Raw genomic sequence first — 26,942 nt, 5'->3', positions numbered from 1 at the left:
TCGGGCAGCAGTGTCTGTGGTTCGGAACGCTCCCCATGCACGTGAGACAACATATTTCTTCCTGCTTCCAGTTTTCCAATCGTTGTTGTCCTTGTGAAGTTATCCTAATGAGGCCTGAGGGCCATACTGTAATGAAGTACGTCACCACAGTGCACTATAACTGACAGCTGATTGACACAGTCTGTGTTCTATGGTTCTTTCAACTGCCTCGTGTTGCAGCGCCAAGCCCATTCGTCACTGTAGTTGATTTGACTTCACGCCTTTTGACGTCCAATTCGCGTGCACGATTGGTTGACCCCTGACAACATACTCCCGCATTTTCATTCACGTCCACCGAGTTGTTAATAAGCTATGTCACTTTATCTAAGTTGTTGTTAGGCTATGCCGAACAGTGTATTTGACAACAGTGACGAATCATGAATTTTATATTATTTGTAACTTGTATAGTGTGGTGTAATGATGGACTGAGGACCGAAATAGTTTCTATAATAACGAAACTTTTATCGGTTGCGCTTGGACTTAAATAAGGTCTTCCTCAAATATTTAAGGAGCTACAGGGCTACCTTCTTAAAACATAATTAAATTCCTGTCTCAGATTGCATCTCTGCTGCATTATCTGCTGCAACACAAACAGAATAGTAACAGCTATGGCGTGACCATTCAGAAGCGCAGAACAAAATTTTTGTAGCCAACATACATTGACGCATAATCGATTTAACGAGCTTTCAAATATTTTTGATGGACGAATTCATTCCATTTTTACCTGTGGGTACCATATACTTAATTTTCGTTGGTCCCGAGTGAATCTAAAATATTAATTACGTATTCTTCACGTTATACGTACTTCTACTACAGATTCCTATTGCGGCAAATTTAAGGGGAGCACAATGGTTTGGAGATCTGTACAATGCGGTTCTTGCTCAGTGGTTGCCCCGCCATGTAGTGAGATTCGGCCTTTCGGCTGTCTGTCTCCACTTGTCACGATCTTGTGCTTGATCACGGCAGAAATTAACTCTCTTGAAGCCTATATGGAGAGCTTCTGACCATAGTGGCATCGGTGTCACAACAGGTCGCTTACCATCGACTTACAACGAAAACTCGCGTTTTTCTATTTCTTGGTCAGCTCTAAGTACTTGTCCTTACCACTGTAGACAGCTCGCCCTAATTTTCTCAACGATAATAACAGTTGCGAATTTCATCATTGGTCAGATGATCATGAAGTGTCAGGCCAGAAGTCCTCCAAACCGTTTTGGTTTCAATTAGAGCTACTTGTTGTTCGGCCTCTTTTGTTGTGAGGCAACGTTTTGCTTTCCCGAGGAACGTTACGGCTCAGATTGTCACATATAAATTTTGCATACAAGTCAAAAGCGTTCGAAATATGTAGAAATTCGACAGAATGACTGGCATCACGTTGCTACACTATAGAATTTAACTAGCATTTCTTTCATAGTCTCAGTAACAATCACAGGAATTAGTCCTAAGGCTTCAATGCTAACATGACTGTGTCTCAGTATTAAGCAAAACAGAAAGCGACTCATGAAAGAATGATAACTATACTTAGAAGTCTGTAGTACTTACCTATCAAAGGTAAAGAGTGGTTAAAATTAAACTGACGGTGTATTGAGTGCTGCAGTTCGGGCTGTATACATCGCAGGACGCTGAAACATCGTAGGTAGGTTCTCTAAACAGTGCGCTTTCGCAGTATGTTGACAAAAATAATAATTCGAGCTTCTGTCAACATGTGGAAATATGGCGCTGCAATCAGTCAGAATGTGAAATGTTTCATGTTTTGACGTCACTATCCTATTTGTCGCTTGGCGATTCTTAATGATTTCATTTGTGGTATTTTGTAGGGAGCACATGTTGGAGCGATCTGGATGGTTGTAAAACAATAAACTGGTAGCCAAGATCGCAGGAATTCTTTTTATTCCAAGATTACAAAGTATTAAGGAGATTGAAGTGTTCGATAAGAAACGTAAGTGGCCGAGCGGTTCTAGGCCCTTCAGTCTGGAACCGCGAGACCGTTACGGTCGCAGGTTCGAATACTGCCTCGGGCGTGGATGAGTGTGATGTCCTTAGATTGGTTAGGTTTAAGTAGTTCTAAGTTCTAGGGGACTGATGACCTCAGATGTTCCATATTGCTCAGAGTCATTTGAAACATTTTTTTTTAAGATACGTAAAGCCTACGGAGAAGAAACGCTGTGCACTACAGATAAAAATGTTTTATCAGAACGGCAGAAACAGCAGCGCTGCAATGCAGAAATATCACCGACAGAAACAGCTGCGAAGAGTCCCCAAGTCAATAAACAGCTTAAGGAATATTATCAAGAAATCTGAAGGAACATATGAATTAATGCGGTACAGCAGGGGCGGGGAGACGGCCCATTACTACTGCAGTTCTTAGTGAAGTTGTAGCACTGTGCAGAACATGGCTCAAATTCTGTAGCCAATACTCGAGTAGTGTCACGGGAACTGTATCTCCCCCGGTCAACAGTCAAAACAATTTTGAAGAGCATTGTGCAGTGGCACCCCTACAAGATACGGAATGTGCACCAAATGAAGCCCCTAAAACAGACTCCAATGCCATGAATTTGACCTTCGTTTATTAACACGCATGGAATTGGATGACTTGTGACTGGTGAATATTTTCTGCGTGAACAAGGCACGTTTTACTCAGCACGGTGCCGTGAATGCACAGAACTGTCGCATATAGGTTTGTACTCGGCCGTCTAATGTGTATGAGGATCCTCTGCACTTAGCTTATGCGGTTTCAGAATTTACTTCGTTCTCGGCCCACAAGCTCTTTCGTCTCGGTCCGTTTTTCTTCCGATGGACGACGCTTCTAGGGCCTGTTAGGAGTACAATGACATTTACATGTTGTGAGGACTCCTGGTGCAGCACGTGATTCCATCTCTGGAAGAACGCATATGTATTCACGCCACTACTCTCATGCAAGATGGGGTGACATCACATGTCGCTTACCAGGTGAACGATTATTTCTAGAAACCTTCAGGAACGACCGCATCATCTCAAGGCAATTTCAAGACGTGTGGTGTTCCAGGTCCCAACACCTAAATTCAGATGAATTCTGGTTGTGGGGATATCTGAAAGATCATGCCTATCATGGATGTTTCCAGACTCTTCTTGATCTGAATGATAGTGTACAACGACATATGGCTCTGATTACACTGGATATGCTGTGAGCAACTGTCGTCCATGTCGTGTTACGGATACAGTAAGTTGCTAGGTCGGGAGATCGTATTGAACACAAGTCGTAACTTGTGACCGTATCCTAATAAACGTCCCAGGACCACCGTTATAACGTGTTTGTTCGTTACTCCCCTTTTCCTGCATCCACATCACATTCTGACTGCTTACGGCGCCCTATTTTCACCTGGTGGTAGGATAAGCGACTATAATTTTTTTTTCAGCATATACCTCTAGCCCACCGATTAATGAACCTACCTACGACGTTTCAGTGTCATGCGATGTATACAGCCCGCACTGCAGAACTCAATACACCTTCAGTTTAATTACAATGACCTGGTAGTTTTTCCTACATTGATTTATTTCTACTTGTATCCGTAGCTGCAACATCTTAGCACTGTTGCTGTCACTATTGTGTGAAATTAAAACGGACATATATGTGAAATATCAAAGTTCCGGTATGACACAGAATGTAACAACAGCATCATACTAGTGATCACATGTCTGTTAAAGTTTGAGGTTGACTTCATTCGCAATACGCTGCGTTCACTCCGTATATTTATAGTTTACGTAAATACCAGTAACACTCATTCGGTCATAAACATCTTTGCACTGCTGGAATTCAAACGTCAAATTCCCGCTACGTTCTCGCGGAACGGACGAGGACGTGCGTTTCCTCTCGGTCGGCAGCTGGTGCTCCTGCGGGCTTCTTTTTGTGTGGGGCGGCCGCCACCCCGCGGACGGCTGCCCGCGACAGATAACACTGTGCCAATAGCAGCTGGGGGGAAGCAGGAAGCAGGCCTGTGTTTACTCATCGCCACCGCGCTCATTCCTGCAGCCACGGCCATCCTTCTTCTCCCCCCCCCCCCCCTCCCCCGTGCCCACTTCGTCAGTTATCACCGGCACACAGACAAGCCTCTGTGGCAGCTCTTGATAATACTTTACGGGGCTCGCAGTAATGCTAGAAGATGAGGGTTTGACATTTCTGTTGTGTTGCTAAATCTTTGGTGTCGTTAGAGGTTGATGACAGACCTAGAGGCACTTCCAAGGTGTCCCGAATGGTCTTTGGGATTCCGTACAACAGTCGGAACAAACGGAAACCTTAAAGAATTACTTTGTTGTCCGTCTGCCTTTCTGTATGTCTGTTAAGAACCCTCTCAGGATTGGGTAGAAGTATCAAGCTAAAATATATCGTCATACACTAAGGTCCACTGTGCATTGGTGGTGTTCCAAATTGAAGCTTCTAAGACAATGCAGTCGCAGGACACGGCCTCTTATCTCACATATTTTGGCATTTGCAAACTAACTCATCAAAACGTATAGGGTAACTCCCGTTGCCTGGACTCACGAAATTCGGCAAGTAGCAAGGTTTCACGGTGCAACTAAAGGAGAAAATCCGAAAATGCTTACGTTATAACATCTCACACAGGAATTTTTTATCCGAATATCCGTCTGTCTGTTCGTCTGTTGAGACCTCTTTTCTTCAGGAACAGGTAGAAATATCCATTCGAAATTTATGTCACACATTAGGATCTATTATGCCTTGGCGGTGGAAAACACTTATGCTTCTGAGTTAACGAATTCAAAAGATCCGGCCATTTATGACACATATTTTATCTGTTGGGGACTCATACATGAAAACAGATACAGTACATTATACATGGTAGATCATAAAATCTGGCAAACAGAAATATTTCACAAGAAAAGTGGTCAAATCCCAAAATTGTTTATGTGTAAGTATATCACGAAAATAATACTTTTTTTGTCATTTGTTCTCCAAATGTACGTCATCCGATTGTTAAAACTCATTTTGTTCAGGAACCGACTAAGTATGAAGTCACGGTACTAACGTCTATGGTTAGTCTATGGTCCCTTGGCACTGAAAAACTCTAAAAGCTCCTAACTCAGTGCTATAGAAAGATACAGCTTATTATGTCACTTATCTTCATACTAACAAATTCACTCAGCTGTAACATGGCAAGAACTATGCCCCTTACATGAAGTCATTAAAGATCACCTAACTCACATTGAGCGAACAGTAGGGCTGAACAAAAAATGACTGACAAGGCACAATGCATCTTGTAGAGGGTATAGTATGGACGTATTGGAATAATTAATGTCGGGTGATGGTTTTAAAGTCATTCACACGACATGAAAACTTTGGGGAAACAAGTCGATTTACTGCACGCTAGTTTACCCCAGGGAAACATTTAGAGTTGACCGTGGCCAGCTGGAGGCCGCGCCAAAGGGAAGCGACAATAGGCAGCTTAGGACGGCTCAAACCCTGAGAAAGTGGTAACATGACGCGGCCTCCAGCCGCCTTAAGAAGAGTGACAGTGAGTGGATTGTTGACCCTGACTCCATGCTGGTGTACCGGGAAACAGACGGAGAACTTGTACGCCTGTTGATAAATGTCTGTCATCCTGTTTTCTGTGAAACGTGCAACAAAGCCGTGCAAAGCTACGGTGGAGCGGTCAACAGAGGTCAAAATATGCATGTTCGTGACTATAGCAACTTCACGCTGAATTCACGGTCCGCAGAGCCTGAAGTAAATCAGGTGAAGAGCGACAGCATGAAATACGCCGGCCTCCGATGGGAATGTAGGACCAAGGAATTTGAAGTACTCTCCTGGGAGTCAGAATTCCGGAAAACTTAGTGTTTGTGCAGACGCTAACCTTGATGGGTGGCCTGGGGGGAGCTAAAAAGAAGAAGTTGAGAGGAAGGGAAATTTTGTGGGAATTTGTTCACTTCCCAGAGCAGGCATTGGTCGGCGCTGGGAAGCAACACATAATTAACGTGACTTGCGCTGCAATTGGCGTAAGTGACTTTGCTGGAGGGGAAACCGAGGCTATCAGCGGACTGGAAGAAGTCTCAGTAGAGGTCTTCCGTTCCCAGCTTGACTAGAGCGCAGAGGTGGCGTTCTTTACGCAGCTTGCCTGAGAAAGAGTGAGCATCTCTGCAGTTTAGGACTTAGCAAATGGAACGATTGAGCTTGGAGATAGGAAGTTTTGGTTCAGCTATGTACTGAGCAAGATAGCTAGGAGTGAATAGACGAGCGCAGCCTTGCAGCACCACGAGGTCGGCTGACGTCCACACAACGATGCAGCTCCGCCACGCTGTATTCAGTGATATTACTACCGCTCCGGCCACTGATTAATTTGTTGGACCACATCGGCAAAGTTTCCACGAGGGTTTCATGGGCCTTGTATTGTAGAATTCTTCTCGCACTTCGCATTACGTCTAGGTCAGTCAATAGGAATTACTTTTGAGTTATCGCGCTTTACTCCACGCAAAAGCAATTTATTGTCATTGCCTGATAGGAGAGTCATGTAATATGATGATTGAAGGTCGTGAGTTAAAATAAATCTGTGCTAATCGACTGCATCTGTTTTCAATCAAGTACTTGAAATCCCAAGTCACTTTCTTAATTAATTTTATGTTCAACATTTGCATCTGGTGTTCAATAGCTGAATATAACATCAATGTGCACCCCTTTTGAATTAAAAGTGATCAATTCTGAATAAATTAATGTCAACACTGCCACTGCAGTTCAATCAGGAGTCACAGGGCCATATTACGTTTTTGCGTTATCCGATATTGCGGCAGTTTTGCACTCTCTGTTGATCTGTTAGTCAATTAGTTGGGGTGAACACACGCCAAAACGAGCTAAGTGACGGGTGGGGTGTTACACAGCACAACCTAGAATCATGAAATTTGGAAGAAGCAACGTTTCACAGTACTCCCTCAGAAAATTATTAGTCAGTAACTGTATCACAGGAAAAAAATATTTTTTCCCCAATTGTTTTGCTAGAACGTAAAACTGAAACTTTGTCGAAAGTCTTGGAATTTCCGGAACCGATATCATTCCATTATCACTGTCGATAACAGACAAAAATCGGCACGATTCTCGATTACCTCTATGGCTCGATTGTCTGTTTACATAATTAGGTTTGTACCGAACACTCAGAGCACAATCCTACTCACACCTGGCCAACACTTTCTTTATTTTACAGTTTTCCCTCATAAATACTCCTCGAGGTGTGACATAGCGTCGACTTTAAACGTACTGGTTCAAGCCAACCTCCAGTGACAAAATTCGGAACATTATTCAACGATACCGTCTGAGTATTTTGGCACAGAAGACTCTGAGACTCTGGACGAACACTCCTAAATACTTTACGATTCGTTAATGTTTCCACTGATTTATCCTTAATACTGTAATCGAACAGCAATGAGGCTTTACGCCTATTTATGGGTAACGCGTTAGATTTATTTATCTTGGGGGTCAACTGCCAGTTTCTGCGCTAAACGTCGATACTCTGTACTTATTCCTGCGTTTCGCTACCGGTATCTGGCGTTGCAACTTTCCTGTATACAGCAGCGTCCTCCAACAACACGAAACAACCGACGTCAGTCAGTATAAGTGTATCACTAAACCCCTGGAATTGAAGTGTTACTTACAAAACAGTTTCAGAACTCTGATTGCTTTATAAAAGTGTTAAATATTTGACATGAAATACAAAGCAAGAAAATGCAGAGTCTGTTCGAAGTCGCAAAGTGTTATGAAACCCTGCATTAATATAGTCTTGTTGCGCTCCATGTTAAGCAAAAGGTAGATCTTCAAGCATTTCAAGCATTTCAATACTTATGGTTCCATATCTCCCGAACTATGTATATAATTTTCCGCGTACATTCAGTGATATACACTGAGGAGCGAAAGGAACTGATACACCTGCCTAATATCATGTAAGGCCCCGCGAGCATGCAGAAGTGCTGCAGCACGACTTGGCATGGACTCGACTAATGTGTGAAGTAGTGCTGGAGGGAACTGACACCATGGATCTTGCAGTGCTGTCCATAAATCCATAAGAGTACGAGGGGGTGGAGATCTCCTCTGAACAGCACGTTGCAAGGCATCGCAGATGTGTTCTATAATGTTTATGTCTGGGGAGTTTGGTGGCCAGCAAAAGTGTTCAAACTCAGAAGAGATACGTGTATTCTGACAGTAACGAGAAAACTGACCATCACAGGCTGCGTTCAAAATGGCCATCGGCAGCGGCAATACACGCTCCCAGTCTGGTGTGGAACGACTGCTGCACACGCGCTATCTTTTCAGCCGTGATGTCTTAGTAGGCTGCAGTAATACGTCGTTGCCTACCATCTGGTGTAGTTGGCATGTCCTTGTACACAGCTTCTGTCAGCTTTCCACACAGAAAGAAGTATACAGGCGTCAAATCCAAGGATCAGGCAGGTCAAGGTACACGTCCTCTGCGTCCAATCCGACGATTTGGGAACATTTTGCGAAGATATACTGTAGTACTTCGTGCACTATGGTCTGGACAGCCATCATGTTGGTACAAAAGGTTCCGCCTAGTCTGCAGAGGAACGTCTTCTAGAATCAGTGGAAGATGCTATTGAGTGAGCCACGTGGCAACTACCATGGGTTTCTCCTTCTTGGTCAACATTTACTTTCTTAAACAATGTTTGCTGAGATTTTAAATTACGTCTCAAAGACGCATATATTTCTGTCGGCTTTCGCCGAATTTGGAATAGCTCTGAGAATGTTTGGTCTCACAGTGACGAATTATATTGCAGTCTGTGAGAACTGATACTGTTTCATTGCAAATTATACACACTGTCTTATTATTTGGCTCAATCACGAAATATTGATGGCTCCTTTGCTCTTTAAAATTTCTGCACTCACTATTTATCTTTCGTTTATTTTCCATACTTACACAAATCCACTCAGAAGGAATGTAACATCAAATCAAAATGATGTCAATTAATAGTAGCAAGAGCAAAAGTTCTGAGTAAAATAAATGCACTGGATTTACCTTTAAGGCAATTTCAAACAAGCTCAGTACTCGTTGTTCCACACGCTATATCATCACTAAGAAACTGAAGTAACAAAATACAGTAGTCTTGCTGTACTTCGCTTTTCAGATCGCACATGTTGCCGCTACCCACAATATGGTCCTGTGCTACTGCACTTAACTTATCCACTCTACAGAAGACGTTTAGCATCGTGAGAAGTAGTCGTAACAATACTTAAACCATAGCACGCGCATCAGCTTTCACCGCGGCATTAAAATGACGTGGACACTTACCTATACGTTCCAACAGAAATTACGAAGTGTAGTCTACGCCCGCTCGATGTGCTATAGATTTCTCTGTCACCGTCTAGTCCTGAAGCAAAATTTAAGGCGTAGTTCAGCATTAAAGTACATTGGTGCGACGAACTATAGTCTGTGAAACTTTTCCTGAGCCATGTCATCAGCGATGACCGTAGAGAACGAGAATATTCCGGGAGAAAGATATCCCGCAGTGCTGATACCATATGTAGCTGCACTACGTTCTGACCGCTTGGTGTGATGTTTATGACGCAAGGTTTCGTGAAAGCGCGTTACAGTGACCTTCACTTGTGGTATTTACTTGTAACATGGTATATGAAATGAAATTAATGCCACATTTCAAGACCAAACAATAAACATTTCACTGCGTAGCAGGTGCTGTGGTGCCATTCTGTGTCAACTCGTTAAGATTGGCATCATTGGTTAGGCGTTACGAACTCTTCTGAACTGTACCGGGAGTTCCCAGCAGTGCTGGGGTATCAGGCCTCTAAACAACTTAGACTATAAAAGGTCCCGAGTTCGAGTCTCGGTCCGGCACACAGTTTTAATCTGCCAGGAAGTTTCATATCAGCGCACACTCCGCTGCAGAGTGAAAATCTCATTCTGGCAACTTAGACTATAGTTAGGTCTTGGCCCTTGGGACTTAGTGGAAGAGCATTAATCTTCCATTGAAAATGGTATAAAATAAGCAGCCATAGAAAAAGTAGGATCTAAATTGAATTGACAAGCAAGGTGAGTCCAAGTTGTGGGAAAGAGATTAAATAACCAGACGTTTGCTGTTGAAATTGTTTCGTTTGTAAATAATATGGAATGGAAATGAAGTCGCATGCTTCTTGACAGAGTGTGGGCGAACGGTGTGGGATACTGGCACCGCCATACTAGGCAAGGTCTTAACGGAGTCGGTTTGCCTTCCTCCGAACGTAATGGGGATGAATGACGATGATTAAGATGACATAACAACAGCAAGTCATCTCGGGGCAGGTGAAAATCCCAGTTCCCACCGGGACTCTAACCCGGGACCCGGTGCTTGGGAAGCTAGGACACTAACGCGAGACCGCCAGCGGCAGACCTTAATAATGTAGAAGAACTAAAAATATTATTTAGCCAACTTTCGTTATTCTGCTTTGGAGTTGGTCCAAATAGAAACTATACTAAAACAAATATCATGATGAATGAGTGGACGCAGGACGGAAGTATGCAACCGCAACAAGGTCAAAGAATATGGCTATTTGGGTGAACTTGTAAATATGAAAAGACAATTAAAACCAGAAATATTTCTACGTATTAAATAGGGCTGGTTAGCTTATGGAAGATACTCTTCAGTTTAAAGTCGACTACTGAAGGTATGTTTGCGCAATGCTAGTTGTAAGATTATTGTAAAAATAAGTCCCATTTGAACGTTTGTAAAATCACTTCATTACCAACAGTAAATATATGAAGAATCGGTTTCAGAATGTAATTAATTTTTGCCAGCAATATTGCATTACTGTTTATAATCCATCCCAAAAACCATCAACGGAAAACTTTGCAAAATTTTGTTTTTGTCAAGAAAAAGTTTAACTTCAGTCAAATTAATTAATGAGTAACGTCAGCTTAGATATTAAAGAATAACGTCAGCTTTGATAATAAATACAGCCACTTATTATGACAGCCCACCAACAGCTAATAGAGTATAGTAAAACAGAGTAAGTATATTCATGCCGCAGTTAGATGTAGCAGTCAGATGGCGATCCAGTAACAGTAAAAAAAGGTAAGGAACAGCACCGGAGACGTCGAAGAGATGCTGCATCCGCAAAATGGCATAATCAACAGTTTCTCGCAGCAATAGCAATGGAATCTGGATGGTGTGGTCCAGCCTACTGCTGTTTGGATCAGTTATAGACCGAACTTTTTCCTGGTAAACGCTTTCTTTTAGATATATTCAAAGTCAAAAGTCACATGGATTCTGATCAGGTGATCTTGAAGACCATGCATGAGGAAAAACCTCTGGAGATAACACGTTCATGGAATGTTGCATTAAGCAAATCTTTCATTTCGCAAGTGACTTGAAGAGCTGCCCCATCTTGCATGAAAAGAGTAGTCTCCCACGGTTGCACTCTTCCAAAGCAGGAATCACATGCTGTGCAATCGGTTCTCAATAACGTGCAAACTTCACAATATATCTAACAGACCCTCGGGGTATATCCCCTGCGATGAAGAACGAACCGAGAATAAAGAAGATGCTTGTGAATCCACACCGCGCACTCGCATATGGCGAGAGCAATGTCTTTCCGTGCACAACACACTGTTTGAGAAGCAGTGTAAAAGCACTCCCCCCCCCCCAGAAACCGAAGAGCAAATTTTAAATGTTCAATGGTACATGAAGTTCCAATTGCTACACCGTTTGTATCTTGTACGGGTACCTGTGTAATACAGACAGTAAAGCTTTCCCCACTGTTGCCCGTGAAAATTTAGAAATTTGTGGTGAGTTCCTACTGTACCAAATTCCAGAGACCAACGGTCCCTAGGCTCACACACTACTAAATCTAAATTAAACTAACGCTAAGGACAACACGCGCAGCTGTGCCCGAGGGAGGACTCGAACCTTCGATGGGGCAGGCACACGAACCGTGGCAAAGTGCCTGAGACCGCTCGGCTAGCCCACGCGCCCATGAGGTGGGCAGTTCTCGTGACACTGCACAAGCACTGGCACTACCTGGAGCAAGTGTTGCATTGTCAGTTACAGTAGCAGCAACCTCGTTATTAACTTCCACCGGCATTGGACGCCTTTCACTATCAATAACACAGTAAACCATTACATCGGGCTTCTCAGACCTATCAGTCGGTGATACTGTCACAATGCAGCACTGTAATTACTTCTGTTCGCACAAAACAGTTTCGCTCTCAACGCACAGTCTCTATTCTCGATAGGCATACTGTTCACTCAGATTAGGGCTTGTCAAATGGCAGCGTGGATGTCATACTGTCAGGCAAATAATGTAGATCGCCAGATGTGGATCAGGTGGCCAAAATTGGAAGGATTTCTTTCCAACGGAAATCGGATCAACATTAACGCATTAGCATACGTCGTCTTTTGCCCCTACTCCTCAATCCATTCATTGAAGAAGCATGTCGGAAATAAAAGAAAGGTTCAAGAGTGGGATTAAAATTCAGGGTGAAAGGATACCAATGTTAAGATTAGCTGACGCCACTGCTATCCTCAGTGAAAGTGGAGAAGAATTACTGGACCTGCTGAATGGAATGAACGGTGTAATGAGTAAAGAATATGAATTGAGAATAAATCGAAGGAAGATGAAAGTAATGAGAGTAGCAGAAATGAAAACATCGAGAAACTTAACACCCTAATCGGCGATCACGGAGAAGATGAAGAAATTATGCTACCACACACCAACATGACCAATGACGGACGGAACAAGGAGTACATAAGAAGCAGACTAGCACCGGGGAAAAAATGAGCCTTAATTTGAGGAAGAAGTCTCTGAAAATTACCTACGCAACACAGCATCCTACGTTGGTGGGATGTAGACTGTGGGAAATAAGGAACAGAAGAGAATAGAAGCATTTGAGATGTGATGTTACAGAAGAATGGGGTAAGTTAGGTGGACTGATAAGATATGGGATGAGGAGATTCTTCGTATTCTTCGTAAATCGGCAACGAAAGTAATATACTGAAAATACTGACAAGATGAAGAGACAGGATAATATACTTCCGTTAAGACATCAGGGAATGACTTCCACGCCAATAGAGGAAGCTGTTCAAGATGACAGGGATTGGAATACATCCAGTAAATTATTCAGAACATACCTTGCAAGTGCTACTCTAAGATGAGGAGGTTGGCGAAGGAGAGGAATTCGTGGTAGTCTCCACCAAACCCGGCAGAAGACTAATGACTCAACAGAAAAAACAAGATCTACCAAGTTTCGTTGCCGTACGATAATTGTACATTACACTGGACCTCCGTTACTAGCTGCACTTTAATTATAACCACCCGCTATCAATGCTTACTTTCTATCGCTTCTACTTGAAATGATGTACCACTCAAAGCCATGTAAGACACCTCATCTTATCTTGTCTAATATAATCGGTTTCACCACTTTGCCTGTTATCAGCCAAGTCGCATCCATGTCTGCCAGTTTTTGAGCGAACGTAGCGAAGCCAACTGCCTGCTATGGGCAATTGGGTACTTCGAGAAAGGCTGTTGTTTGCGGAAATACGTATATGTGCACGGTTTCAGTGGACAAAAAACGGAGGGACTGGACACTAGCTAGCTCTAGACGATCATTTTGGTTCACTCAATTACCCGATCCAACAGAAAATGTCTGGAGTTATTTGTAACAGCTCATGAAGCGTGTCAGTCAAAATTCCAGCAATGTTCTAGTTCTGCGGGATCTAACACCCAATGAGTGGTTTCAGCTGTATGTGGGATACCTGAGTGAACTCGTGAACACTCTGAGTTGCTGAACTGAAGCCATCAAAATAGCCACAGGCAGTGTTGCACGGTGTGACGTCTCATGGGGTGACTAATTTTGATGTGAAAACGTCCATTCTCTCGTCAGATTTGGATCCTTAAGGAGTATGTGGCTAATAATGAGTAAACATGGTTGAGTCAACAGTGAATACATCATGTCTGTACGTGTCTGTCACGCAGTATTTGTTGTGTGATTCTTCAGCTTCTTCATGACGAAGTATATCACCGATTTCAGTGACCAACGACCACAACGTTTCGGCAAGTGACCACGTCTCCATCGTCAGATGCGCTGATGAAATGACCGCTCAGAGGCCCATGCTGCACTTTCATCTCTTCCGCCCCTCCCTCCAATCTCCCACATTGTTCGATGTTCGCGCCCAGCTGCTTCTGCCCCACTTCTCCTGCTGTCTCACTGCTCCATCCTAGGTTTGTGCCTTGGGATGTGTGTTGGCAGCGACTCTGCTATTTCTCCGCCTGGCACCGAAGTCAGTTCGTTGTGGGATATCTCCTTAACCGGACTGATTGCGTTTTCCCAGTCCTTACTGAGGACGTAGCCACTATCGGGACTGATCAGCAGTTCCCTTACTAGAATCTAGATGGACAAAGTCTCAGAAGCTACACTTCTGTATCGAAAACATAGTGTGGTTGTTATCCATTCCTTGTGATTCCGAACGGAAATGTTCCGTGACTGCTGACTTCTTGAACTGCCACAAACTTGTGTGCCGTTGGTTTCCTGGGCAACAATCTTCGACGGTATACACTGTCTGGCTTAAATCTGTCTTGCCACATTGGCAGAAAATGTTCAAAAATGGCTCTGAGCAATATGGGACTTAACTTCTGAGGTCATCAGTCCCCCAGAACTTAGAACTACTTAAACCTAACTAACCTGGGGACATCACACACATCCATGCCCAAGGCAGGATTCGCACCTGCGGCCATAGCGGTCGCGCGGTTCGAGACTGAAGCGCCTAGAACCGCTCGGCCACCCCGGCTGGAACAGAAAATGTGATGAATCCCAGATTTCCATAGTCAGAGGTCGTCTTTGACACTACCAATCTGGGCCCGTGCTTTTGCTCGTGGGCGGAAGACTGTAATCACTTCGTGTTTACGGATAAATCGTCTTATATTGCCGGATAATGCGCCACAGAAAGGAGTAAATAGTTTTTGTTGTGCCTATAACATCTTCGTACACTGGCGGCGTATGCGCTTAGTTCTTATGAATTAGCTTTGATATGTTTAAAATATCACTACTGTCACTAATCAAACAAATTTGTTTGTTCAGTTGCCGGTTTCAGTCCTTATGATCATCTTCAGATTGAGCTAAAATGAGAAAGTATGCATATTTATGAAAAATTTACGTGATACCTATCAATTATTACGAGCAGTATCGTAATATATACAGTCTGGAAGGTTAGCAAACATGCCAGTCTTCATGAAGTGAACAAAGTAAACAAATAAAACATATAGTCAAAGATGGAATTACTTTTACGTAAATACAGGGTGTCCCTGCTATCTTGTCCACCCAAAATATCTCTGGAACAATAACAGTTATCGGAAAACGACTTTCACCGGTGTCAATGTAGGGCTGGGGCCCATGAATGAACATATTTTTAAACATTCTAAAACGAAAGCATATGTGTTTTTTAACACAAACTTATGTTTTTTAAATGAACCTCCTATATTTTTTCTTCAGCAATCCATAGCATGACAAAGCACATACACAATGGCGTTGATTGCATCGCAATACTCCCATTACATCCCGAGATATTAAGACGCGAAGTTGACGCTTGAAATACCCGACATGCGCTGCTAGCGCACGTCCTGAGGCTCAGGCGTGAACCCCATGCTGCCCGTAATCGCGATGTGATGGACATGTGTAATCACACCTCCATACTTATCAAGAGGTCCGAAACGAATAATACGGTCTGCTGCCATCAACTCTCATAAGCACATAACGGTTTCCCTCTTGCACGTTCTACGTACCTACGTACACAGTATGAACCAGTACCGATCGGTGTACACCCGTCAGGTTGTCTTATTTATCCTGCACACCCAAAATAAGGTTTATCTAATGCGTTATATGACCCATTGTGCCTGTCGCGCAGGGCCTGGCTCTACCTAGTCAAGTGTCCAACGTAGTACCCACAACTGCCACAGTTACCACTTCGCCTTGTTTATGATTTGCGACCCATGCAAACTCCTGTACTCCACCACCCTCCGAGCATCCCATTTGTTGTTGCTTTGGCGTGCAGTACACCGCTTGCCAGTGTCGGCGTGCATCAGAATAATCTAGTGACGGCACGGAGGTAGTACACATTGTGAATAAACGTTGTGTTGTGGAACTTATACTGTACAGTATAATGTACACACATGAAGATATGGTAGAAATGCTGCTAATCTATGGAGAATGTACGTTGACGGGAAATACGTTATGAGACTGCTTGTTTGTTGATGGTACTGTTAGCGAACATTATGATTATTAAGTTAATATGACTGTTTTCTACCCTACTCTACATACCTGTACTGTACCCTGTTGTAGGTGGACGAAATGCTGTTCAGGCAGAACGACTGTACAGAAGACGATTCCCTGACAAGCCATCGCCTTCGCGCCGGATGTTTGGTCGTCTCACATCTAGTCTACGTGAAACGGGAAGCTTAAATCCAAGACCTCGACATCGTCCTAGAACACGTACAGATGAACGTGCTGAAGTTGCTGTGCTCGCTACCGTAGCTGTGAATCCTCAAATCAGCACACGTCAAATTGAACGTGAAGTTGGTGTGTCGAAATCAAGTGCACAGCGTATTCTTAAACGTCATAAATTGCATCCTTACCATGTTCATTTACACCAGGATCTTCATGGAAATGACTTCCGCAATAGGGTAACATTTTGTCGGTGGGCTCAGAAAAAACTTCTGACTAATCCAAATTCTTTTGCAGATGTGCTCTTTACCGACGAGGAATCATTCTCCAACAAAGGAATTGTCAATATGAGGAATATGCGTTATTGGTCCGCAGACAATCCAAAATGGCTCCGTCAGGTAGAGCATCAACGTCCGTGGAAAGTTAATGTTTGGTGTGGGATTATTGGAGATACCATTATCGGACCTTTCTTTATAAATGGCATCCAAAATGGCAGACAATACTCCAGATTTATACGACACAATCTTCCTGTTCTTTTGGACACCATACCTCTGAACCGGAGAATGGTCATGTGGTATCAGCATGACGGATGCCCTGCACATAACGCCTTACGAGCACGACGACTTCTGAACCGTAAGTTCCCTGGTAGGTGGATTGCACGAGGTGGCCCAGTTAGGTGGCCTGCCCGATCTCCGGACCTTACACCGCTGGATTATTTTATTTGGGGAGCAGTGAAGGATGCTGTTTACCAACATGAACCAACAACACCAGAGGACATGAAGCAACGCATTATTGATGCTTGTACAGCCATCAAAGAGGAAACAGTAGCACGAAGTAGGGCATCCTTCATCCGCAGAGTGACCCTATGTATGCAAGCCAATGGGCATCACTTTGAGAATGAGATGTGAACGCTATGTTTAGTTTGTAGTGCTGGTATCACAGTGGAAGTTTCTACAAAGGGCCATTTTACCCAGTGATGTTAAGAAACATTTGTTTGCAACAATTTGTCATTTAACGCATTAGATAAATATAACATTGATAATTAAGTGATAATAAAACTAATTGGTTAAACATGTTTACATTCATCTTCTATGTCCTACCTGAACTTCCCAAATCAAAACATTTTTACCTAAACAACAGTAAAACTTTTAGTCCACTTGCTCGTTTCACTAAAACCATCAACATGAATTTTACTATTACGAGTGAATGATTAACTGTCATTTGCACTAGATCTACAGTAAAGTAAAGTTTTAACGTTGAACGGCATTACCTTTTTAATAACGGATTAACGACAAGCGAAGTTTGTGATTAACGTTGCGGTACACAGATATGTTACAGAACCGCGTCACCCCTACCCTATGGGATAAATACCTGCTGGAATGTACGACGTTAATGCAGGACGGCAGCAGACCGTATTATTCGTTTCGGACCTCTTGATAAGTATGGAAGTGTGATTACGCATGTCAATCACATCGCGATTACGGGCAGCATGGGGTTCACCCCTGAGCCTCAGGACGTGCGCTAGCAGCGCATGTCGGGTGTTTCAAGCGTCAACTTCGCGTCTCAATATCTCGGGATGTAATGGGAATATTGCGATGCAATCAACGCCATTGTGTACGTGCTTTGTCATGCTATGGATTGCTGAAGAAAAAATATAGGAGGTCCATTTAAAAAAACATAAGTTTGTGTTAAAAACACATACGCTTTCGTTTTAGAATGTCTCCAAATACGTACATTCATGGGCCCCAGCCCTACATTGATACCGGTGAAAGTCGTTTTCCAATAGCTGTTATTGTTCCAGAGACATTTTGGGTGGACAAGATAGCTGGGACACCCTGCATATAAACAGATGTAACGCCGAACACAGTTATCTGGGACAGTAATTCTAGAGTCGCTGTAAAAACTTTGCGGAGCACTACCAGAACCCAAAGTGAGAGCGTAAAAAGATACGCCGGATAATAAGCGAAAATCTGTAATAAACTGAAAATTAAAAAAACAATGAATGACTGCGTCTCTTGTGTAGGTAGGTAGTTTGGTATACTCCACAGATCATTTGAACGACTGTATTAAGGAAATGTCGAATGTGTTAATTTACTGGATATGTCTATGTGATTAGGGTAACATTATTAATGAACACACTACTTTTAACTGCTACTGATGCAACTACACTTCAAAACAAAGTGCTTTATTTATTTATTTATTTTTAATAGAAATTCACCCACTGTATACAAGGAGTTTCCAGGAGAAATGACGTTAGGCTGGGTTTAAAACTTGTTTCTCTATCTGCCAAGTATTTATGTTACTGGAGAAATGCTCAAAAAAATTTTTTTGTCGCGGCATATTCCATTCCCTTCTAAGTCACTAATAGCCTTAATACTAGGAAATAAAGCTCATTTTGTCCTCCAGTGTTGTAGGCGTAGGTATTACTGTTCTTCCCAAATTGTGATGGAGCATTAATGAGAAAGTTCATCAGCGAACATACGTATTGCGACGCTGCAGTTAAAATGCCTAACTCCTTGAAGGGCTGACTACATGGCGACCGAGGGAGAACGCTGCATTATATTTTTACTTCACGTTTTTATGCAATCGATACTTTTATATCTGAGTGGTTGGTTACCTCAGAAATTCATTCTATAAGACATATTAAGAGGAAATCTTTAGGAAAAGTATAGGGACGCGAGAGGCAATTCTGACGTTACGGCTAATAATGGAAGCAAGGCTAAAAAAAAAAAAAAACAAGACACGTTCATAGGTTTAGTCGACCTGGAAAAAGCGTTCGACAATATAAAATGGTGCAAGCTGTTCGAGATTCTGAAAAAAGTAGGGGTAAGCTATAGGGAAAGACGGGTCATATACAATATGTACAACAGCCAAGAGGGAATAATAAGAGTGGACGATCAAGAACGAAGTGCTCGTATTAAGAAGGGTGTAAGACAAGGCTGTAGCCGTTCGCCCCTACTCTTCAATCTGTACATCGAGGAAGCAATGATGGAAGTAAAAGAAAGGTTCAGGAGTGGAATTAAAATACAAGGTGAAAGGATATTAATGATACGATTCGCTGATGACATTGCTATCCGGAGTGAAAGTGAAGAAGAATTAAATGTTCTGCTGAACGGAATGAACAGTCTAATGAGTACACAGTATGGGTTGAGAGTAAATCGGAGAAAGACGAAGGTAATGAGAAGTAGTAGAAATGAGAACAGCGAGAAACTTAACATCAGGATTGATGGTCACGAAGTCAATGAAGTTAAGGAATTCTGCTACCTAGGCAGTAAAATAACCAATGACGGACGGAGCAAGGAGGCCATAAAAAGCAGACTCGCTATGGCAAAAAAGCATTTCTGGTCAAGAGAAGTCTACTAATATTAAATACCGGCCTTAATTTGAGGAAGAAATTTCTTAGGATGTACGTCTGGAGTACAGAATTGTATGGTAGTGAAACATGGATTGTAGGAAAACCGGAACAGAAGAGAATCTAAGCATTTGAGATGTGGTGCTATAGACGAATGTTGAAAATTAGGTGGACTGATAAGGTAAGGAATGAGGATGTTCTACGCAGAATCGGAGAGGAAAGGAATATGTGGAAAACACTGGTAAGGAGAAAGGACAGGATGATAGGACATCTGCTAAGACATGAGGGAATGACTTCCATGGTACTAGAGGGAGCTGTAGAGGGCAAAAACTGTAGAGGAAGACAGAGATTGGAATACATCAATCAAATAATTGAAGACGTAGGTTGCAAGTGCTACTCTGAGGTGAAGAGGTTAGCACAGGAAAGGAATTCGTGGCGGGCTGCATCAAACCAGTCAGCAGACTGATGACAAAAAAAAGAGGAAATACGCAAAATATACCAGGAGGCTAATTCGTTTATTTCCTAGGCTAGCAACTATACCAAGAGCGAACGTAGCTCAACTTACTTGTTTGAGAAGCTCAGTAATATGCTTCTTCCAGTTCAGGTTTCCTGTAATATATGCAACCAAATATTTGGAGCATCGTGCCTTATTTTCTGACTCCTGTTAGTGGGCTACGTCAGTCGTTGGTCTGAGTCTATTTGTTGTACGGAGCTGAATATATACTGGAAAATGCGCTCGGAATTATAGAAATCGCAAGTCGTAGGAAATGACGTGAGGAAACGAATTGAAAAAGCCACGAATGCGAGGGACCGCAGCGTCTAAAAAGAAATGAAAAAACCGATGCCGATCGAGAATACAGCGGCCGGTGACAATCTATACTTGTAACTTATCGATTTTGTAAGCATTATATTACTGTGTGTAACTGTTGTGTTAAAGTGATCGCTAATCACGAGGGTTGGAGCTTCAATAGTGGCAACTACTTATTACATCTTGCACAAAATAGATACGTGTTTCAAAGTTTTACTGACCTTCAGAGTAGTCACCAGCATTGTGTATAACCCGCTGCCAGCGATGTGGAAGTCGTAAGATACTCTTAGCAGTGCCAGTTGTGTTGACAGTTCGAGCGGCGTGGTCCATTGCCCGACGAAGTTTTAGCAGTTCTGAAGCAAATGCCGTGAAGCGTTCCTTCAGTTTAGCAATTGAACTTACGAGGGCTTAAGTCAGGGGAGTGCAATAGGTGGTATAGAACTTAGCAGCCCCATTAGTCAAACAAATCAGGAACAGCTTGCGAAGTACGTGGTTAAGCATTGTCCTGCAAAATGATGGTCACGTCCTGCAGAAAGTGTCGCCACTTTTGCCTCGATGCTGTTCGGTTTTGGAACACAACCTACGACCAGCTTAGAGACAGAAGTGATGACACTTTCTGCAGGACCTCACCATCATTTTGCAGGACAGTGCTCAAGCACGTACAGTATAAGCTGATACTGATTTGTTTGACTGATGGGGCTGCTAAGTGCTATACCACCTACTGCACTACCCTGACTTAAGCCCTCGTGAGTTCAATTCGATTTCTAGAATGAAGGAAACACTTCAGGTATTCGCTTCAGAACCGCTACAAATTCGTTAGGCAGTAGCATGCGCCGCTCGAATTGTCAACACAACTGGCGCTGCTAAGGGTACCCTACGATTTCCACATCGCTGGCAACGGGTTGTACACAAAGCTGGCGACTACTTTGAAAGTCAGTAAAACTTTGAAACACTTATCAAATTTGTTCGAGCTGTAAATAAATAGTTCCCACTATTCAAGTTCCAACCCTCATAGATGACATATTGATACGACACATTTGCTATGATTTTATCCCTATGTTTTCATGGAAAATCTACGACGCAGAATTTTTGGATGCCGTGCTTAATTTCATCTGCGCAGTATTATTAATTCACCAACTGAATACTCCGTAGGCTAAAGACACAGTGTGGCGCCTAAGTGTTCAGAAGAGCGATGGGTCGCCAAACGGCCGGGGGACGGGGGGGGTGGGGGGGGGGGGGTGGGAGGGGTTGCTAGACGACAGTCGCCCGCGATGCTGCGACGTGGATTTATAGGGGGGAGGCCGTCGCGATCGTCTTATGTCTACATCAGTCAGCCGCGCGCCGCCCCGCCACTGATCCCGTAGCCCTTCCACCCCTTCTCCAAGCCAGCCACCCCCCCACTACCCCCACTCCTTCCCCACAGCGCTGGCAGACAAGCCAGGGTGGAGTCTCCCGCCGGCTTCTGGCGCGCCCATTTTACTTGCAAATGCTCTCCTTTAACGTTAGAACCGTTTGTGGTGTGTATAGTATATATATGTACGGGGCGCACCAAAGTGAAAGCCCACCTTAGCAAAAATGTGTTCCTTCCTGGCGCAGAGGGCCTGCTGCTCTGAATTTTAGGCGCCACTTCTTCAAACGGCGTGAATCCCAAGTAGGTCATGTTTATTTACAGGAATCCCCCCTGTCGCTCGCATACTCGACAATGGCAAAAAGCGTCATTCTGACATGCCGTTTCTTGTACAAATAATTTTTGTACATGGCCCACGTCACTAGGGCACAAGAAACAGAATCTTATTATCGCGGTTCACTTCGAAATTCACAATAGGTACTCATGTTTATGCACATCAAATCGAGACACTTAATATTGCCTTAATATACTGTATTTCTGAACTGACCGCTTTTCTCATAAGAGTCCTCACTTCATGACTTTCTTAAAAATGTGATACAGGAGCCTGAGTTGTGGAGTGAAAAGAGTCCTGCCATTTGGCAAGGACACTGTGTTGTCTTACATTTACATCACAACTGTAACTTCTGTTTTCTTTGATCTCCATTGTATAACTTCAACTTTTGAGAAGAAATTAATAAAAATCGTGACTCTGTAAACTGCTGATACCTAAATTATACACACTTGTGTGGACTTTAAAAGTCTGTAGCACCCTTTGTATTATTCAACTATGTATCTAGTTGTTCATAAGACTGATACGCAAATTTAAGCAACAGTAATAAGTTCCCACCAGTTGCAAGAAAATAGTGTTTCCATCAACTTATGAAATGATTTTTTTATTTCGATTTATTTTATCTCGCTTTATTTTATTTCACTACTAATCAGCATTTGAAATTTTTTCTGGTATTAGTTTATATTTCACTGAAACTCCAACCACGAATACACAGAAAAGTACATTAACACTACTTATAACGATGAGGTAAATTTGTTTCTTTACGTAATAGGGTCATCAAAAATTGGAGAAAATGTACCTGCTTCCTAAACCGGAATTTCCACATTGTTGTAAGCCTTCCGAAATTGGATGAGGCCGTCGCTAGTACTCAGTGTGCGCTAGGGAACCTTGCTTCATTAGCATTATTTTATGAAATGGCTGAGACTCCATTTTTGCTAATGATAAGAATTAAGGCACGTGTGGTGCATTACGCTAACAGGGTTCCGGATTTGTATGACGTAAACCCGGAGGGCACGTGCTGCTAACAGTACAGGAGCTGGTTGACGAGATGGTCTCAAGAGTGCATGGTGAACGAATTAGCCTAAAAATGTGTGCTTTTCTCCGGGCTATAGACTAAACCGTGGAATCCGGTAGCGAGACCACTGCTGGAGAGTATTGTCAGTGACTCACTGTGAGGAAGTTGGAAATATTGGATCTTGGTGACATGCTTGGCTTGAGTGATGTGCAGTGTTACCAAAGTTTGTGTCCGACGGTCACGGGGCGTCTGGGACAATTTTCGAAGAATGGGACGCCGAATAATTTGGCCTTCTCGGAATTTAGGAGGTCAATTTGTAGGAACTGTTTATGTGCACGGATGTGCTACCAGTTGATAGATAAGAAATATGTTGGTGAGCACTGGCAAAATTAGCTATTGGAGAAGTACACAGAGAGAGTAAAGAACATGTTAGAAGAAGCTGCTTAGGTTTTCAGGCGCGTGAGAATAGTTATAGTATTTTAGAGGGAATGTGACCCAGTAACAGGTCTAGAGCCACCTTAAGTGAACATGCCAGGAGCTTTCAACAGTTGGCTCGATTACTTTCAGAGGCAGAGACAGGGGACCATGGTGACGATACTCGTGTAGGGAGCAGGGTAAGGAGTCCGCAGCTGTGTGAGTACGGGTAATAGCTAACAAAAATGGCTCTGAGCACTATGGGACTTAACATCTATGGTCATCAGTCCTCTAGAACTTAGAACTACTTAAACCTAACTACCCTAAGGACATCACACAACACCCAGTAATAGGTAACAGATCGCCCCTGTCTGATTTCAGATAATATAGGTGCCAGGTTAAGGGTCACTTGGTAAGGAACTGTCCACAGCCGAGGAACAAGGCAGATACATGACAACAAGGGCAGTGCATCTCGCTCAACATCCCGTTTTATAAAAGGATCATGGTAACGCCTAGTTCAAGGGTGCCATTCGTGGTGGGAAATTTAACAGAGATCCAGTATGTGCACTTTTGGATTCCTGGAGTTCTCCGAGCCTGCTTAACGAAGATTGGTGTCTGGCAAGCCATGCAATATGCAAATTTTCTGAGATTTCTGGCGACATAGAGCAGCAAACTGCGCGGAAATGCAACTCTTGGGTAAAGTTCCCGTTAAGATGCGACATTTTATCTGGGTGATTAAAGTCATGGTTCCCCAGAAATAGTCGGTTCTCGCTTTCTGGGGACGGATTCTATGTGGACCTAATTCCGGGTGGGAGAAGAGGCAATTGGACGTTTGGATTCGGTACGGCACTCTCCTATGACTTCTGTAAGAATTGGTAGGGAGGAGAGGCCAAGAAGCATATAAGGCGGTTAAGAAAGATGATTATGATGTTAGTCATTTATTCCCTGGGCAAGGTCGTCGGTTCTGCCAGGTGGCCACACTTGCGTGAAGTGAAAGGGAAAGATAAAAAACCGAGATTACAGAAAATATATCTCCAAGGCAATCGCAATATCGGCTCTCTCCAGCTTGTATTAAGCAGATTAATTTCACCATCGATGAGAGACGGAATTATTAGGCCATCTGGCTCATCCTATTCTTCCCTCACATCTGCTGTGCCCAAGGGGAGGCTATGGCACATTTTGGGTTAGCCAGGTTTAAACAAAAAAGTTACTCTTTGGTCAATGCCATTACCTGAGCTGTCCTCCATACGTGGTTTGGCTGGTCTTAGAAGGCAAAGACAATAGCCTTGCCTTTAAACAGGTCTATTGCCAGATTACGTTAGCCAAATAATCAAAACTGGAATCTTTATGAGCACAACACAATTCTGTTTGTGCTGTCTACAATGACTGCAGTTCTCTCCAGAATTTTGGAAATGTTTTTTCGGGTCCGAAGTTTTGGTGTATTTTCCCACTACCCTGATGAAATTGTAGTTTACGGTGAAAGTTTAGATAACCTCACGAGCACGTTAGAGAAGTTCTCCTGCGTCCTCAAAACGCCAGATGTCTGCAGCTCGTGGTCTCTCGGACACGTTCTCGCTTCTCGAGCACGGAGTCCCCGGTTCGATTCCCGACGGGGTCAGGAATTTTTCACCTGCCTCGAGATGACTGGGTGTTTGTGTCGTCCTCATCATTTCACCATCATTCATGAAACTGTCGAGATTGGACTGAGCAAAGGTTAGGAAATAGCACGGGCGCTGATAACCGCGCAGTTGAGCGCCCAACAAACCAAACATCATCACCACACACAATGCCAGATTCACTGTTCATGAAGCACGAGACTTCTCTTTTTGGACACCTAACCTCAGCTCATGGCGTCAGAGTAGACCCGACCTGCGGTGAAGCAAGTCAGTCGTTCCCACCCGCAATGAATATGAGGCGGGCGCTGTGTTTCAATGGCATGATTAGTTTTTTTATACTGTTTATTTCCAACTTTGCTCAGTTTGCGGCACACTCTAATGACCGGAGGAAAAAGGGGAGTAAATTGGAGTGACACAATCCCAAGAACGAACATTCAGGCCTTGAAGGAGACTCTGGCGATTGACGCATTGCTGGCCATGTCTAACTACAATAAGGAGCTTATAGCCCAAACCAATGCATCTATGGTGCGTGTTTCAGCTGTCCTTTTACAGGAAGGTGACGGCCTACTGCTTACGATTCACGAACCCCTCCCCTCACTTGAAGCCAAATATTCAATGTAGGAGCTACAGGCCCATATGGTATTATTCACATTTGAGAAGTTTAAAATCCATTTACAACACCGTGCTTTCTTGTTATAACCGGATAACCAGGGTCACAGCTGGATACTAGAAAAAACTGATATGTGCCGGACATATCGTGAGGTGGAGCGTCAAAATTTCTTCCTTTCAGTTATGGGTTAAATGCATATGTGGTGGTCAAAATATTATTAGAGACGGCCAAAACACGATTCTTGACGAGGAACAAGACCACCACCCGGACGAAGAAGCCTGTGAACTCAGTAAGTGGGATGCCTCAGACTACACTCGTAGCTTGTCCAATATAGAGTAGATGTCGACTCCTTTTTCAAGATATCGTGAAACAACAGTACTCTGACCCGGAACTAAGCGAGATGAAGCAACTTGGGGATAAAATAGTTTTGCCCAAGAATCAGCTAGCTCTCGTCTTCAAGTACTACAACGAAACCCATGTGGGTGTTCATCTGGGGGTCTTCGTTACCAGAATGAAGATTAGGGAGCATTTTTTTTTTGGGAAGCCCAAGGACGAACAGATAAGGGGTGTCATATCGAGCTGTAAGGCGTGTGCAATTAAGTAAGCCAGCACTGAATAGTCGCCTAAGATTCTTGGCATCGGAGGTAGCTAATCAGGCCAAGGAGAGAATGTATCTTGATTATGTCGGGCTTTTCGCACATTCACGAGAGGGGAACGGGTAAACCCTGGTGTGCATTTACGTGTTTACACATTTGTGCTTGATGATACCCATGTGTGGCACTACTTCTCAGACTGCAATGAAATGCCTTCATTCTATGTCTAGGACCTTTGCGCCATGTGGGGTGTTGATTGCTGATGATGCTCTGAGATTTGTCGCTGCAGATTTTCGAAATTTCTGTTTTGCAACTGGTGTTAGTCACAGCACAACTGCGTATTACCCTAATCTGTTCTCTTATAAGCGAGTGAACCAGAATTTTCACGTGGCCCTTATCACATTCCGTCA

This window comes from Schistocerca serialis, chromosome 6 (genome assembly GCF_023864345.2).
Source record: "Schistocerca serialis cubense isolate TAMUIC-IGC-003099 chromosome 6, iqSchSeri2.2, whole genome shotgun sequence".
NCBI lineage: Eukaryota > Metazoa > Arthropoda > Insecta > Orthoptera > Acrididae > Schistocerca > Schistocerca serialis.
This window is presented reverse-complemented; position numbering follows the sequence as displayed.